Source organism: Gorilla gorilla, chromosome 10, assembly GCF_029281585.2.
Source record: "Gorilla gorilla gorilla isolate KB3781 chromosome 10, NHGRI_mGorGor1-v2.1_pri, whole genome shotgun sequence".
NCBI classification, from domain to species: domain Eukaryota; kingdom Metazoa; phylum Chordata; class Mammalia; order Primates; family Hominidae; genus Gorilla; species Gorilla gorilla.
The window spans coordinates 88,238,814-88,255,722 of NC_073234.2; the positions used below are offsets into that span (position 1 = coordinate 88,238,814).

Consider the following 16,909-nt stretch of genomic DNA (forward strand, 5'->3'; position numbering starts at 1 on the left):
TCATTACAGTCACTACTTGAATCTCTCTGATTTGGGAGAATTTACTACACCTTCAAAAGTCCCATTTTCATTGTTTTTGTAAATCTTGGGGTCTCCATGTTATTTTAAATAAATATGCCTGCCTGGCAGAGCAATATCAGTCTTTAAAGAATGGAATAAATTACAGAATTCCAATGTTGAAGACAGGCTTACAGTTCCTCCCATCATTCTGACTTTCTGTCATTTGCTCTTAGTTCCTTTTATGACATTGTTACCAGTAGAACGAACCCGAGTTACCCTGAGTTACTGGCTGCGTATCAGTGCGGGTCCGCAGCAAATTCAGTCCTCGCCTCCTCAGAAGAAATAAGTCGACTGAGGGGCCTGAGACAGGAGAGACCGAGGTAATTTCAGAGCAGTAGTGGAAGTTTATTTAAAAAGGCTTTAGAACTGCAAGAAAAGGAAAGAAAAGAAGGAAAGTACAACTTGGAAGAGGGCCAAGCAGGTGACTTGAGAAACTAAACGCACAGCTTGACCTCTTGACTTGGGGTTTTCTGCGTTGACATACTTCCAGGATCTTGCATTACTTCTTCCCATGCCTAAGATCTCATTGGGAAGCTGCTGATCAGTTTCAGGTGTTTTCTGTCTACTAGGAGACAGCCTTTCCCTGGCGCTGGCAGTGACCAATTATTACTTTACTGTTTATTTATTTATTTGAGATGAAGTTTCCCTCTTGTTGCCCAGGCTGGAGTGCAATGGCCCGATCTCGGTTCACGGCAACTTCCGCCTCCCAGGTTCAAGTGATTCTCCTGCCTCAGCCTCCCAAATAACTGGGATTACAGGCGCCCACCACCACGTCAGGCTAATTTTTGTATTTTTGGTAGAGACGGGGTTTCACCATGTTGGTCAGGCTGGTCTGGAACTCCTGACCTCAGATGAGCCACCGCCTCCGCCTCCCAAAGTGCTGGGATTGCAGGCGTGAGCCAAAGTGCCCGGCCCAATTATTACTTTAGAGAAACAGTTAACACCGCCTGACCCTCACCTGATGGTCGCCCAACACTCCTGGTGTGTAGGGTAAGCCCTCTCCTGCCCTGCTCATACTTGACTAGCTTGACTAGCTACCTACTGTAACAACATGTGTAACAGGGGTGCATGTCACTACTCTCTAATTGTACTCAAGTACAAAGGTTTGGAGCTCTCTTTTAGAGATCACCCTTAATTATACTGTAGGTGAAAAGAAAGCATCCAGCATTTTCTGAAACTTCCACATAGCTTGGGCTATTTATTTTTATTTTTATTTATTTATTTTATTTTATTATTTATTTTTGAGATGGAGTCTCGTACTGTCGCAGATTGGGCTGTTTCTTAATGTTGACTTTGCATCTTTGTGTGTAATCTTCTCAGGTTCAGTTCCTTATCTCTGGCTTTCTTGATTTTCATCAACATCATATGCATTGTTACCAAATACACCAAAATGGTTTTCACATGATAAATATTTTTAAATGAATAACTGAGATTACAAAAGTAAGGAAAACTCACAGGGCACTGGAAAGTAGAAAATGATAAAGTGAAACTAAAATGGTGGGGAATGCAAATTGGCAAAACCACTTTAGAGAATGATTTGGCAATATCTAGTGAAGGAAAAAAATGGCTCAGTGGTCCAGCAATTTCTTTCTTAGGTATATACCATAAAGATATGCTCAAATATGTGTACAAAGAGATATGTAAAATATCCTAGCGGCATTGTTCATGACTGGAAAGAACAAACAAACGAACAACAACAACAAAATTCAAGGCCAGTCTAATGTCCATGATAGAATGGATTTTAAATTGTGCTATATTTGTATACTGGTGTACTATTCAGCAATAACAATGAATGAATTGGATTGAATAATACAAATATAAATAAAATTTACAACTATAATCTATAATGTATAAAGCAAATTATAGAAGAATATAAGATGTTAAAAAATAAGCAGAAAGGTACTATATTTTGTTTAGGTAGACATGCATATGTAAAAAATGTATTAAAAATGTGATATATGAAATTCTGATAATCACATAAAAAACTAAAAATTAACCATCCAAGGGAGGGAGGGAGCAAATAGGAGAGATATGGTAAATGAAGGCAGGAGTAGGAGTAAACTTTATATATTATTTATATGTTTAATTGTAAACCATGTGACTATATTACTACTCAAAAATACATGGAAATGATTAGTGACTAAACTCAAGATGGTAGAGAAAAAAGAGAATGTGATTGGTTGGAAATACAAAGGATACAACAATTATATTTATAAGCATTTAGTATATTAATCTGAATGATGAATACAAATTCTTTATTATTCTGTATACCCTTTGCACATCTGAAACATAATATTATAAAATAAAACCTTAGCTTTCAAAGCCATTGTTTCTGTTAAGGGCTTGACAATCCAAATTTGGGGGTCAACAAATAAGCATTGACTTTTCATTCTTCTTTGTAATTATACTATAATAATCTCAATTTATGTCAAGGAAGTGTGGATGACTCTAACTTTTGGAAAAACAAATTAGCAGGTAGTATAAAGTGTGAAAAAGAAAAACAGATTAATGTTTCAAGATATTATTTGACCTCTTTTACACATCCCTTACTACTGTTGACACACTTGACTTTGATATATTTCTTAAATCTTTCTTTTCAGAAGTAATCAAATTATTTAAGAGGAAACCTTGTGATGATAGTGTTTGTTATCTCTGTATTCATCTATTTATCATAAAGATGATCTAATATTCTATTTTTATAAATACAGTGTTGATTGTATAATACTTCTGAGCAATGCTAATATAGTTTAACCTTAAAAAATGAAACCTGACATCATAAAACTCAATATTAGTATTGCTTCCACTTTTTAGAGCTTGATTTTGGCAGGCCAATTTTTTTTCAAATGTTGGTTTTCTTATTTTTAGAATGAATGGAGTTCTATGAGAAAGAGCATTGTGAGAATTACATCAAATTAAAATATTAATAATAAATTTTCAGTGTATATAAAATGACTTAGTGTCTGGAACAAAATAGTTATTTAAAAATCAATCATTCCCTTAGACATTAAAAATAAGCATAAGTATGCCTACATTTATGATTATTCTTGATGTTCGTATAAGGTCTCTGGATCATGATTATCACTCCGTAGTATATGGATATAGTTATATGAACAAAGAAGGTAGAATATATTTGGATATATATGTATATATCCCAGACATGTTTAAATATTTTAGTAATAAATCTGTAATATGAGCTAATTTTCAAAAAATTTTGTCAGTGTCTTCCAAAACTAATTTAGAGAAATAAAGAAATGAAAAATTCTAAAACAAATCAAAAGCCCATTTAACTAACAGTTTCACAAAGTTGTATTATAGTTCATTTTTAATAAGTATATATTTAAACTTTTTATGGCATACATATATAAACTAATTTATCTAAATGAGCATTATGTATTCATATATTAAAATATAAATATAAAATAAGCACAACTATACAAACATGTTTGTACAGATATATATATACACAAACACATGTGAAAGTATGAATATAACAACAAAAATATAAATTAGGGAGTAAACCTTTGCTTTATAAGAGATCTCAACATATTATTTTTTAAAACTGTAATTACTCTTACAATTATTTTGCACAATTTCTAAGGTCAAGTCTTACATAAAATGAGTAACACTAATAATGTTTCTTAGGTGTTATAATTAACAAGATGAGTTTCACTTATAGTAAAAAAGAGTACAAAGAAAGAAACTAAGGCCTATACGTTAAACTTTCATTTAAAAAATATTTGACAGAAATTCCATAAGAAATGAAAAATAACAATTATTTTGGCTTGAATTTTTTCTATTTGAGTGAACAAATAGTGATGTATTATACTCAACATCCACATATTAAAATAATCCAAACCTAGTATTTCAGGAGGAAATTTTAGCGGTGTTTCCACTGTAAGACACCTTAGATTGAGAAGAAAAGAAAACTTGTCTTGGTACCTGCTGAGTATGTTTTAATCCCATAGCCCATGATGCATTTCTCTTATCCTGACAAATAGGTAGCAGTGCTATTTTTTGTTCTTAGCATATAGTCAGCTTCTTTTGAAATTCAGTCATATATTGGATATGCTGACCCCCTGCCATAGTGAATTCCACAGGCAGGAGCTCCATGGGATGAAAAGTGCTATTCAACTAGAGGGGTTCATGAAGAAAGTCAAAGTCTCTCAAATTAATTTCTCAAAATGCCCTAAGCCCCAGCCATCTCCCCTTCGATGTTCTTTGCAGCTGCTTAGCACTTCTGGACTAGTTGAGCCTGAGTGAGTTGGCTGCCTCCCCCTATGGCAATATTTCTTTTTCAAAGGGTAGTTGCCGTGGTTGTATAATTTTGTGCAGGGAGTAGGAGACTTTGTGATTGACCAAACTGTGCTGAAAAAGATAACAAACACAAAAACTACAAGTTTAAACTGAGGAAAACTTTGTCAAACTCTCAGTGGAGAGTGGAAGAAAGAATGCTTTCCACATTAAAAATATCTTGCATTTTTTAACACTGTTGAACTGCAAGGGGCTTAGGATACTTAACGGGTCTTACTAAATTTGGTTAGACCTCCCAGCCTCCTAGTGAGCACATGGAAAACAGAAGCATATAGAGAGAGCACAAAGTTAAGAAACACAAGAATGGACTAAAATTCTTGGCTCATTTACTGTCACACCTTGGATTGTGTAAATGATTGGTACCTTTTGGAGCCTCCCTTTGCTCTAGGTTAATGCATCATCATTCATCTTAATATATTCATTACTATCCTCTATCTCTTGCGTCAGGCAATTCTTGCCACCTAGAATTTCCTCTCAAAATCCTGTGTCTGAGCAAAGCTTTGGACCCAAATCTCCTATGATATCCTTGTTAATAAAATAGTAAAATTATGATTGGCTAAGGGTAGTATTGGACAGATTCAAATTGTATTCAACAATGTTGCTCAGCAAGACCTGTATATACTGAGGCCCCTATTGTCAAGTACTTTGGTAGGTGCTTTGGCTTACATTATCTCAATTAATTTTTTTGGTATGCATGTTATTTGACTAACCAATTTATCTTATTTGTTACTAAAATGTTTCTGGTTTTGTTCAAGGTTTCACTGTTCCTAGCTAAAATTCCAGCCTCTGTTGCATCTCGTTATGTTAATATGACACAGTTCTGGCTAATAACATGGAGATGTAAGTCCCTGAGAGAAGGCTTCCTTTCAGAAATTTGTCTTCAGAAATAAAACAGGCAGACCCCTGTGAAGGTAAGGTTTTGTCTTTTGTCCTTAATTGTTTTCTTATCCCTTCTTCCCAACTGGGACAATGTATGATAGTGATAAGGAGAAGGAGCAGCCATCTTCGACCAGACCACATAATAAGGAGGTCAGAGTAGAAAGATACTCTAAACTTAAATTTTGGATGATGTTTTTGGATATTTCAAGCAGCCCTGAGCTCCCTACCTCCAGCATTTTTATTAAATGAAAAATGTAATCCTATTTATATGAGTCATTTTTGGTCAAGCTTTCTGCTACTCCCAGTGTAATCATTACTTACCACACAACATAAGAACTCTGAGCTATGTGGTAATATCCCACAGCTAGGGAGCAGGAAAAGGAGGTAGAATTTAAAGCTCTCCTTGCAATTTTAATTCCCACTTTATATTCATTCACTTGTTAATGGTCTTATATAGCCTAATATTTCTGTTAGTGATTTAAATAAAGAGATCAAAGAGTTAGATATCAGATGTGCTGTTTCCCAAAGCTTGAATGATAGCTAATATACTATAATCTGAGACTGCAACTGTCTTGACATATTTGATTTCCTGTGTCAAGATTTTCAACATTTGTTGAATTATATTAAAATAATTCATGGTTTGATAACTTTATTAGAATCCAAGTGGTGATATTGAGAAGGTAGTTGGATATAGTAGTATGGAATTCAGAAGGGAGATCTGGTACAAACTTATTTATCAATGGCATATAGATAATATTTTATGCCATGTGACTTGATGAGATTGCAAAGGACGAAAGAAAGTGTAGATAGTAAATGGAATAGAATTAGAGATTGAAGCCTCGGCTTTCATAATAATATTGTTGAGAAGACTAACGTTAAGAGAAGGAACAATCAATGACTGTAATATCCAGAGAAAAAAACAAGTGATGGAACTATGTAATCTGTGGTTTCAAATACAGTCATATGCCACATAAGGACGTTTGGGTCAACAACAGACTGCTATACGATCATGGTTCCATAGATTATAATGGAGCTGAAAAATTCCTATCGCCTAGTTTCATCATAGCTGTCAGAATGTCATAGCACAACACATTGCTCACATGCTTGTGGTGTAATGTGCTGGCATAAATAAACCTAGTGTGCTGCCAGTCATATAAAAATATAGCACATATAATTTTGTACAATACATAATACTTGATATAATAAGAAATGACTATGTTACTGGTTTATGCATTTACCATACTGTACTTTTTGTGGCTAGAGTGTACTCCCTCCACTTTTTTAAAAAAATAAACTTAACTGTAAAAAAACTTCTGGCAGGTCTATCAGGAGGTGTTTCAGAATAAGACATTGTTTTCATAGGAGAAGACAGCTCCATGCATGTTTTTCACCCTTAATGCTTTCCAATGGGACAAGATGTGGAGGTAGAAGGCAGTAATATCTTAATCCTTTGGAAACCTAGGCTAATGTGTGTGATTGTATCTTAGATTTTAACAAAAATTTAAAAATTAAAAAAATCTTTAAAAATGAAAAAGTTTATAGAATAAGGATGTGAAGAAAAAATATTTTTGCACAGCTGTACAATGTGTTTTAAATTAAGTATTTCTACAAAAACTTAAAAAGTAAAAAAAGCATATAAAGTAAAAAGTTACAGTAAACTAAGGTTCATTTATTATTTAAAAATAAAATATTTTAATAAATTTATGTAGACTAAGTGCAGTGTTTATAAAGTCTACAGTAGTATACAGTAATGTCCTAGGCCTTCACACTCACACCACTCCCTCACTGACTCATCCAGAGCAACTACTATTTCTGCAAGCTACATTCATGGTAAGTGCTCTACATAGGTGTAACTTTTAAAATATTTTATACTGTATTTTTGCGCTTTTTTAGATTTAGATATCCTTAGCCATGCAAATACTCATTGTGTTGCAGTTGCTTACAGAATTCAGTACAGTAACATGCTGTACAGGTTTATAGCCACAGAGCTATAAGAATATCATATATCCCAGGTATATAGTAGGCTCTACTATCCAGGTTTGTGTAAGTGCACTCTATGATATGTGCACAATGAGACTGCCTAATGATGTGCTTCTTAGAGTGTATTCCTGTTGCTAATCAATGCATGTCTATACTGTTAATTTGCCAAGTAAAGTAAAACATTGAATTGACTATTGGATTTGACCACATGTAGAATTTTGGTAGGGATAGCATCCATCCTAGTGCACCTTTGACACTTTCAGTTTGTTGCCTTGTTTTAATTAATAATAATGCCACTTTTCATTCTTAAGTACCATAGTTCAAATGATAAATTATATGGTCATCCTAAGCCACTGATGATCTTTAGAAAGATAGTTTCAGTGGAATTCTGTGAGCAAAATACTGGTTGGAATGTATGTAAGAACAAAGGAAGAAAGAGAGGGAGATGGAAAAGATGCAAAAAGCTTTTTGCTGCAAAGTTTTGCAGAGAAATGGGATGAAAGCTGGAATGAGAATTAAACAATGTAATTATGTACCCAAGGGATTCAGTTGATAGTGAAAAATTATTGATGTAAGAGAGAGGAAAAATGTCCTGGAGTAACTGAGAAGGGATTCAACCTCTGTTTAAGGGAGGGAATGGTTTAGAATAGATAAAAATCAAGATACCATTCTCCAAGGGTATTTTGCATTTCTGCATGTTTTGTGAATGAAGAACTAATGGCCTTGTATTCTGGAGCATGTTTATAGAATGTTTATATAATCAGCAGGCATTGAAGAGAGAGAGAGTTTCTTTGTAGCAAAGGACAGGTTGGCTTACATCCCTGGAAGACAGAGATATCATCTTCCTCTGAAGCAAATGGCAGATATATTTACTGCCCTTTATAAGAAATTAGAGATCCCTAAGCTTAGATGTGTCCTCCTGTAATGTAACCCACTACATGGTCAGTTGTCATATGCCCTTTTCATATTGCCTGTAAGAATTGGGACTTGGATAACTGGAGTAAAAAAAAATACTCTGACTATTGTTGTTTCTGTGGGTAATAAACTGCTTTACATTTCTGATCCAGGAATTATGTGTCTTCTACCACTGTCCACTAATTTTTTTTGTGGATAAATTTAAGGGGTACAAGTGAAATTTTGTTACATGAGTATAGTGCATAGTGGTGAATTCTGGCCTTCAGTGCCTCCATTGCCCAAACAATGTACATGAAGTAATTTCCCATCATTCACTCCCTACTCCTCCGAATCTCCGATGCCTATCATTCCATATTCTATGTCCATGTATACACATTATTTAGCTGCCACTTATAAGTGAGAACATGTGGTGTTTGATTTTCTGTTTCTGGGTTGTTTCATTTAAGATAATGGCCTCCAGTTCCATCCATGTTGCTGTAAAAGACATGATTTTATTATTTTGTATAGTTGGATAGTATCCCATTGTGTATACATACTACATTTTCTTTATCTAGGCTTTCACTGATGGATGCTTAAGTTGATTCCATATCCTTGCTATCGTGAATGAATAGTCTTGCAATGATCATATGAATGCAAGTATCTTTTTATATACTGATTTCTTTTTCTTTGAGTTAGATACCCAGTGGTGGTATTGAGGGATAGAATGGTAGTTCTGTTTTTAGTTTTTTGAGAACTCTCCATACTGTTTTTCGTAGAAGTTGTACTAATTTACATTCTCACCAACAATGCACAAGCCTTAACCTTTTCTCCACATGCTTACCAACATCTGCTATTTTTTAACTTTTTAAAACCCATTCTGACTGGTGTAAGATATCTCACTGTGGTTTTAATTTTCATTTCTCTGATGATTATTGATGTTGAGCATTTTTTCATAAGCTTGTTGGCCATTTGTATTTCTTCTCTTGCAAAATGTCTATTCCTGTATTTTACCCACTATTTATGAATCTTGTGGGGGAACTTGTTGCTTGGTAGTAGGGTAAGATCTCAGATCCTTCACCGTTCTCAATAATAAGATCTTATATAATCTAGGATAATGGATACTATGCATTTTTATCTTATTATTTTACATAAAATTAATACAAATTTTTATTGGTTTTGTTATATGTAGGTTTTATATAATCAAATGTATCAATCTAGTCTTTCAGCAATTATGGATTTTATGGCTTGCTTAGAAGGATTTTTTAAAATCTTCTTATAGATGAATAAGACTGGCCTTTATTTTATTCTATTGTTATCTTTTATAGTTAATTTTTAAAGGTAAAATTAATTTTGAATTCACATAAAATGTTATTTTTTATATGAATTTTTTCCTAAATTGTAGCTAATTTATCTCAAAACCACTAAAATTGATGCTTATCTGATTATCTGAAATGTCTTTCTCATAGTATATTAAATCCCTAGTGTAGAGATTTGTGTTAGATTATTCTTATTCATGTATATAATTTTTAATTTATACATGAATATATTTAATCCTTTCTTTCAACACATGTTTAGTTAGCACCTGCTATGTGCTACACACTGTGGCATTCGCTATTACATAGTGGTTAAAAAATAGGCATAGTTCCTGCTCCATTGAAAACCTCAGCCTAGCTGTAAACATAAATACCTAAAAAATCATCAAATAAATATATTATTTAAAGGTATGGTAAGTGCTAGGAATACAATTAAAAAATTCTTTGGTAGAATATTGAGGTAAGCAGGAAACCTATAAATGTCAGTGTTCTCTGAGGAGGGTATAATTTCAGCCTACACCCAGAGTATAACAATTGAGCATCATAAAAATGAGTGGAAGAGTATTCTAAGCTGGTGGAACAGCATGCTCATAGAAAAAAGTTGTTTCAGAAAAGGATCATGCAATGCCTTTTGCTTACCAACCAACAAATCTGCCATATAGAGTTTAATCTTTTGATTAACCAAATTCAAGTCAACCAATTACATTATATATCTTATAATGTTGATATATTTTCAAAATGTAAATTTTCTTTTAGAATTAAGGCCAAATTATTGTATGTATGGTAGAAGTCATCAACAACTACTCTATTGGAAATAACTAATATAATCCACCTTTGTTGCTAGAAATTGATTTTTGGAGTGGACTCAAATGCCTAACTCTCAAGAAGTTCTAAAACCAGAAGGATTTTTTTTGCTTAGGAGTCTGAATGAAACTTTTAAAGTCTTGCAGGTGTTTGCTGTCAGAATGAGGATAAGTCAATATGTGACAGAGCAGAACAATGAGTATTGTGAAAGACAGAATAGCAGGCCAGAGCCCTGATACATGTGGCCTGAAGCCTGCCAAAGTCTTGGGCTGAATTTTAAGTTCAGCAATGCATTTTTGTAAGTTAAATTACTTTAGATTGAAGTTTTCTGGTTTTACTGAGCTAAATGCATTATAATACTAATTAGAATATTTTCAACTTAAATTTGAAGCCTGAAAGGTGAGAAACATCGGCCAATGGCTTCAAAACTCCCATTCTTCTTGGCACAAAACAAACATATCTTTATAACATTTATTGAAATTATTTGATAACAACTTCGGAGTTGCTTCTTAAGTATGCATAGCAAGGTGGTATTGGGCATCACACTTCTGAAGTCACATCCCTTTACTCTCCCGTGCATAAGCTCTGGAAATGAAGTAGACCTAAAGTAGTTCTATAGTAAAATTAAGTTCACTAAGAAACTGGGACTTATAGTGGAGAGTGGCATCAAGCTGAGGTACACAATTTAGAGTCCTTCCTTTCCTGTGCTCTTGCCCTGTATCCATATCCCAAGATTTGGGCTCTCCTTGTGCTTGTTGCTGAGTGGGAGTCTGTATTGTTTTACAACCCCACTATCATTAATTGCCTGGCCACAAACATATTCTAATACTATCTTTATTGTAACTTTTGTTAGACTTTTTTCTAGTGTTAATGCTTACCAGGAGATTAGATGTCTTCCTTCTCATGTGCCCCCTCCTGTAGGGTTATATTTCTATCTTGCATGGCTATAGAGGTATAGAAAGAATACTAATTATTAAAATTCATATTATATCGCATTTTCATATTTTTATATTTAAAAGATACACTGATAATCATGTCAATCTATTACTTTTCTTTGGAAAAAATATTTTTTTGACTATATGACAGTTTTTTTAAACACAAATAAAAAATGTTTCATTATTCTTAAACTGTGCCTGCAAACCATTGCTAAAGCAAAATAGAAGCTTTCTCCTTTGTACAGTACAATTTTATTTTATCTAATTTACATGTGGAAAAATGTTAATTAATCTTAATTAATGCAGCTGTTGAAATAAGGGATATCTGTTAGCCAGAGTGGCCTGAGAGGTGCCTTTATTTCATGAAACAGAAGACTTTGGTAGCTACAATCCACTTACCACTTTTTAAATTATTATTTTCAGTTTTTAAATTTCTAAATTTTTATTTATGAGGTTATATACTATATATATATATATTTCTGGAGTACATGGTGTATTTTGATATGGGCATACAGTGAGTAACAATCACATCAGGGTAAATGCGATACCCATTACTTCAAGCATTTATTCTTTGTGTTATGAACAATCCAATAATATTCTTAGTTATTTAAAAATATATACTAAATATTATTAACTATAGCCTCCCTGCTGCACTATCAAATTCTAGATTTTATTCATTATATCTATTTTTTATATCCAGTAACCATCTCTACTTCTTACCCCCACTACTCTTCCCAGCCTCTGGTAACCGTCATTCTACTCTGTCATCATTTGTTGAATTATTTCAATATTTTGCTCCCACAAATAAGTGAGAATGTGTGAAGTTTGTCTTTCTCTGTATGGCTAATTTCACTTAACCTAGTCACTTCCAGTTCCATCCATTTTGTTGCAAATGACAGGGTCTCATTCTTTATCGGGGGAAGCGGCCCCCAAAATTTCAATGTAGGTTCTTTTCTATTTTTCCCTAAGTGTTGGCCGGTCTGAGAAATAAAGAGAAAGAGTACAAAGAGAGAAATTTTACAGCTGGGCCTCCGGGGGTGCCATCGCATATTGGTAGGACGATGATGACGACCCCGAGCCGCAAAACCAGCAAGTTTTTATTACGGATTTTAAAAGGGGAGGGGGTGTACAAACAGAGTAGGTCACAAGAATTACTGATGAGGGTCTATGCCCTGCTGTGTATGCATTGTCTTGATAAACACCTTAACAGGAAACAGGTTTTGAGAGCAGACAACTGGTCTGACTAGAATTTACCAGGCTGGAATTTCCCAATCCTAGCAAGCCTGAGGGTACTGCAGGAGACCAGGGCATATTTCAGTCCTTATCTCAACCGCATAAGACAGACACTCCCAGAGCGGCCTTCTATAGATCTACCCCCAGGAATGCATTCCTTCCCCAGGGTTATCAATTATTAATATTCCTTGCTGGGAAAATAATTCAGTGATATTTCTCCTACTCACACATCCATCTATAGGCTCTCTGCAACAAGAAAAATATGGCTCTATTCTGCCTGACCCCGCAGGCAGTCAGACCTTATGGTTATCTTCCCTTGTTCTCTGAAAATTGCTGTTATTCTGTTCTTTATCAGTGTGCATTGATTTTATATTGTCCAAACACACATATTTTACAATCAATTTGTACAATAGTGGTCCAGAGGTGACATATATTCTCAGCTTACGAATATAACAGGATTGAGAGATTAAAGTAAAGACAGGCATAAGAAATTATAAGAGTATTGTTTGGAGAAATGATAAATGTCCATGAAATCTTCACAATTTATGTTCAGAGACTGCAGTAAAGACAGGCACAAGACATTATAAAAGTATTAATTTTGGGAACTGGTAAATGTCCATGAAATCTTCACAATTTATGTTCTTCTGCCTCAGCTCCAGCCGGTCCTTCCGTTCAGGGTCCCTGACTTCCTGCAACAATTCTTTTTTATGGCTGCATAGTATTTTATTGTGTATATGTACCGCATTTTCTTTATCCATTCACCTGTTAAGTGATGCTTATCTTGCATCCAAATCTTGGCTATTGTGAATAGTGCTGCAATAAACATGAGTGTGCTGATATCTCCTCGATATACTGATATCCTCTTTCGGGTATATAGCCAAAAGTGGGATTACTGGCTCATATGGTAGATTTATTTTTACTTCTTAACTCCAAACTGTTCTCCATAGTGGTTGTACTAATTTACATTCCCACCAACAGTGTACAAAGATTGCCTTTTCTTCACATCCTCGCCAGCATTTGTTTTTGACTGTCTTTTGGATATAAACCATTTTACCTGGGGTAAGTTGATATCTCATTGTAGTTTTGACTTACATTTCTCTGATGAGCAATAATTTTGAGCACCTTTTGATATATCTGTTTGCTGTTTGTATGTCTTCTTTTGAGAAATGTCTATTCAGATTTTTACCTATTTTTAAATCAGATTATTAGATTTTTTTTCCTATAGAATTATCTGAGCTCCTTAGATATTTTGGTTATTAATCCCTTGTCAAATGGATACTTTGCAAATATTTTCTCCTATAGTGAGGGTTGTCATTTCACTTTGTTGATTATTTACTGTTCAAACACTTTTAAACATGATGTAATCCTATGTGTCCATATTGGCTCTGGTTGCCCATGCTTGTGGGCTATTTGTCAAGAAACCTTTGCCCACTTCAATGTCTTGGAGAGGTTCCCCAATTTTTTTTTAGTAGTTCCATAGTTTGAGGTCTTAGATTTAAGTCTTCAGTCCATTTTTGATTTGATTTTTGTATATGGTAGGAGATAGGTCTTTAGTTTTTTTTTTCTGCATGTGAATATCCAGTTTTCCCAGCACCATCTATTGAAGAGATTGTCCATTCCCCAACGTACATTCTTGGCGCCTTTGTTAGAAATGAGTTCACTGTAGATGTATGAATTTGTTTCTGGGTTCTCCATTCTGTTTCACTCCATTCTGTTTCATTGGTCTATGTGTCTGTTTTTATGCCACTGCCATGCTGTTTTGGTTACTATAACACTGTTGTATAATATGAAGTCGGATAATATAATTCCACCAGTTTTGTTCTGTTTGCTTATGATAGCTTTGGCTATTCTAGATCTTTTGTAGTTCTATATAAATTTTGGGATTTTTTTTCCTATTTCTGTGAAGAATGTCATTAGTATTTTGATAGGAATTGCATTGAATCTGTAGATTGCTTTGGGTAGTATGAACATTTTAACAATGCAGATTCTTCCAATCCGTGAACATGGAATATCTTTCCATTTTTTGTGTTCTCTAATTTCTTGCATCAATGTTTTATAGTATTCATTGTAGAGATCTTCCATTTATTTTGTTAATTCCTAGGTATTTTATTTGATTTTTAGTTATTGTAAATGGGATTACTTTCTTCATTTATATCAGATTGTTCACTTTGGGCATATAGAAATGCTAAGGATTTTTTGTATTTTTTTAATGCTGTAAACTTGAATTTGTTTATCAGTTCCAATATATTTTTGATGGAGTCTTTACATTTTTTCAAACGTAACATTGTATTATCTGCAAACAAGGATTATTTGACATCTTCTTTTCCAATTTGGATGCCCTTTCCTTTTTTCTCTTGTCTGATTGCCTTAGCTAGGACTTCCAGTACTATGTTGAGTAACAACAGTGCTGAAAGTTGGCATTTATGTCACATTCCAGATCTTAGAGCAATAGCATTCTGTTTTTCTCCATTCAGTAAGATACTCTACATGAATCTGTTGTACATGGATTTCATTGTATTAATGTATGTTTCTTCTATACCTAGTTTTTGAGAGCTTTTGTCATAAAGGGATTTTTAATTTTATCAAATGCTTGTTCAGCATCAATTGAAATGATTATATGGCTTTTCTCCTTCATTCTGTTGATATAATGTTCACATTACTTGATTTACATATGTTGAATCATTCTTGCACCCCTGGGATAAATCCCACTTGGTCATGATAAGTGATCCTTTTAATGTATTATTGAATTCAGTTTGGTAGTATTTTATTTAGGACTTCTGCATCAATGTTCATCATGGATATTGAGCTATAGTTTGTGTATGTGTGTGTCTTTGTTCAGTTTTGGTTTCAGGGTAACAGTGGCATAATAGAATGAGTTTGGAGTAATTCCTCCTCTTCCACTTTTCAGAATAGTTTGAGTAGGATTGACAGATTTTCTTTAAATGTTTAGTAAAATTCAGCAGTGACACCATGAGATCTTGGCTTATTTGTGTTGGGACACTTTTTATTATAATTTCAATCTTGTTATTTGTTATTGATTTGCTCATGTTTTGTATTTCTTCATAGTCTAATCTAGGTGGGTTGTATGCATCTAGAAATGTATCAATTTCTTCTGGATTATCCCATTTATTGGCATATAGTTGCTCATGGTAATTTCCAATTATCTTTTCAATTTCTGCAGTATTGGTTATAAAGTCTCTTTTTTATCACTCATTTGATTTATTTGGTCTTCTCTCTCTTTTTCTTAGTGTGGCTAAAAGATTGTGGGTTTATTCAGAAAACAAACTTTTAGTTTTGTAAATCTTTTGTGTTGTTGTCTTTGCTTCAATTATATTTCTTTCTGCTCTGCTCTTTAATTTCTTCTCCTCTACTGATTTTGGGTTGTGTTTTCTCTTGCTTTTCTAGCTCTTTTGTATCATTAGGTTCTTCATTTAAAGTTTTTCCTCTTTGTGATGTAAGTGCTTACTACTGTAAACTTTCCTCTAGGTACTGCTTTCATTTTATCCCGTAGGTTTTGCTATATTGTGTTTCTGTTTTCATTTTGTTGGTGAATTTTTAAAATTTTATCTTAATTTCTTCCTGGTCTGACTGGCCATTCAGGAGCTTATTGTTTAATTTCCATGTGTTTGTATAGTTTCCAAAAATTTCTCTTCTTGAATTTTACTTTTATTTTATTGGGGTTAGAGAAGATATGAGATAAAATTTCAATTTACTGAATTTTTTAAGGGTTGTTTAATGGCCTAACATATGGTCTCTACTTGAGAATAATCTGTGCTCTGAGGAGAAATTTGTATTCTGCAGCCTTTGGAGGAAGTATTCTATAAATGTCTATCAGGTCCATTTGGTCTGTAATACTGATTAAGTTTGATGTTTCTTCATTAATTTTTTCTAGATTAATTGTCCAATGCTGAAAGTTAGGTGTTAAGGAATCCAGATATTATTATGTTTGAATCTATCTCTCTCTTTATCTCTAATAATTTCTCTCTATATGTGTGTTCCAGTGTTGGGTGCATATATATTTTCAATTTATATATCCTCTTCCTGAGTTGACCCCTTTATTATTATATAATGACCTTTCTTGTCTCTTTTTATACTTTTGGTCTTGAAATCTATTTTGTCTAATATCCGTATATCTCCTCCAACTCTTTCTTGGTTTCCATTTGCATGCATTATCATTTTGCATCTCTTCATTTTCCATCTGTGTGTGTCTTTACAGACAAAGTGTGTTTTTTATAGGCAACAGGTAGCTGGGTCTTGAGGGGTTTTGTGTTTGTTAGTTTTTGTTCATTCAGCCACTCTATGTCTTTTGGTTGAAGAGTTTAATCAGTTTACATTCAATGCTATTATTGGTAAATAAGGACTTACTCTTGCCATTTTGTTAGTTTTCTGGTTGTTTTGTGGTCTTCTCTTTCACCTTTCCTTCCATACTGTCTTCCTTTTAGGGAAGGTAATTTTCTGTGCTTGTATGATTTAATTTCCTGCTTTTAATTTTTGGGTATA

The 16,909-nt window shown here is 33.7% G+C and overlaps 1 long non-coding RNA gene across 3 annotated transcripts in view; it reads left to right on the top strand.

The window, feature by feature from the left end:
- The first annotated feature begins 253 nt into the window (after nt 1-253).
- Nucleotides 254-16,909, top strand: part of LOC109029098 (uncharacterized) — a 123,595-nt gene continuing 106,939 nt past the window's right edge. For all 3 annotated transcript variants that reach the window (XR_002008109.2, XR_010129254.1, XR_010129255.1), the window contains exons 1-2: nt 254-380; nt 5,127-5,282. This is a non-coding gene — a long non-coding RNA (uncharacterized lncRNA). The remainder of the gene's footprint in view (nt 381-5,126; nt 5,283-16,909) is intronic.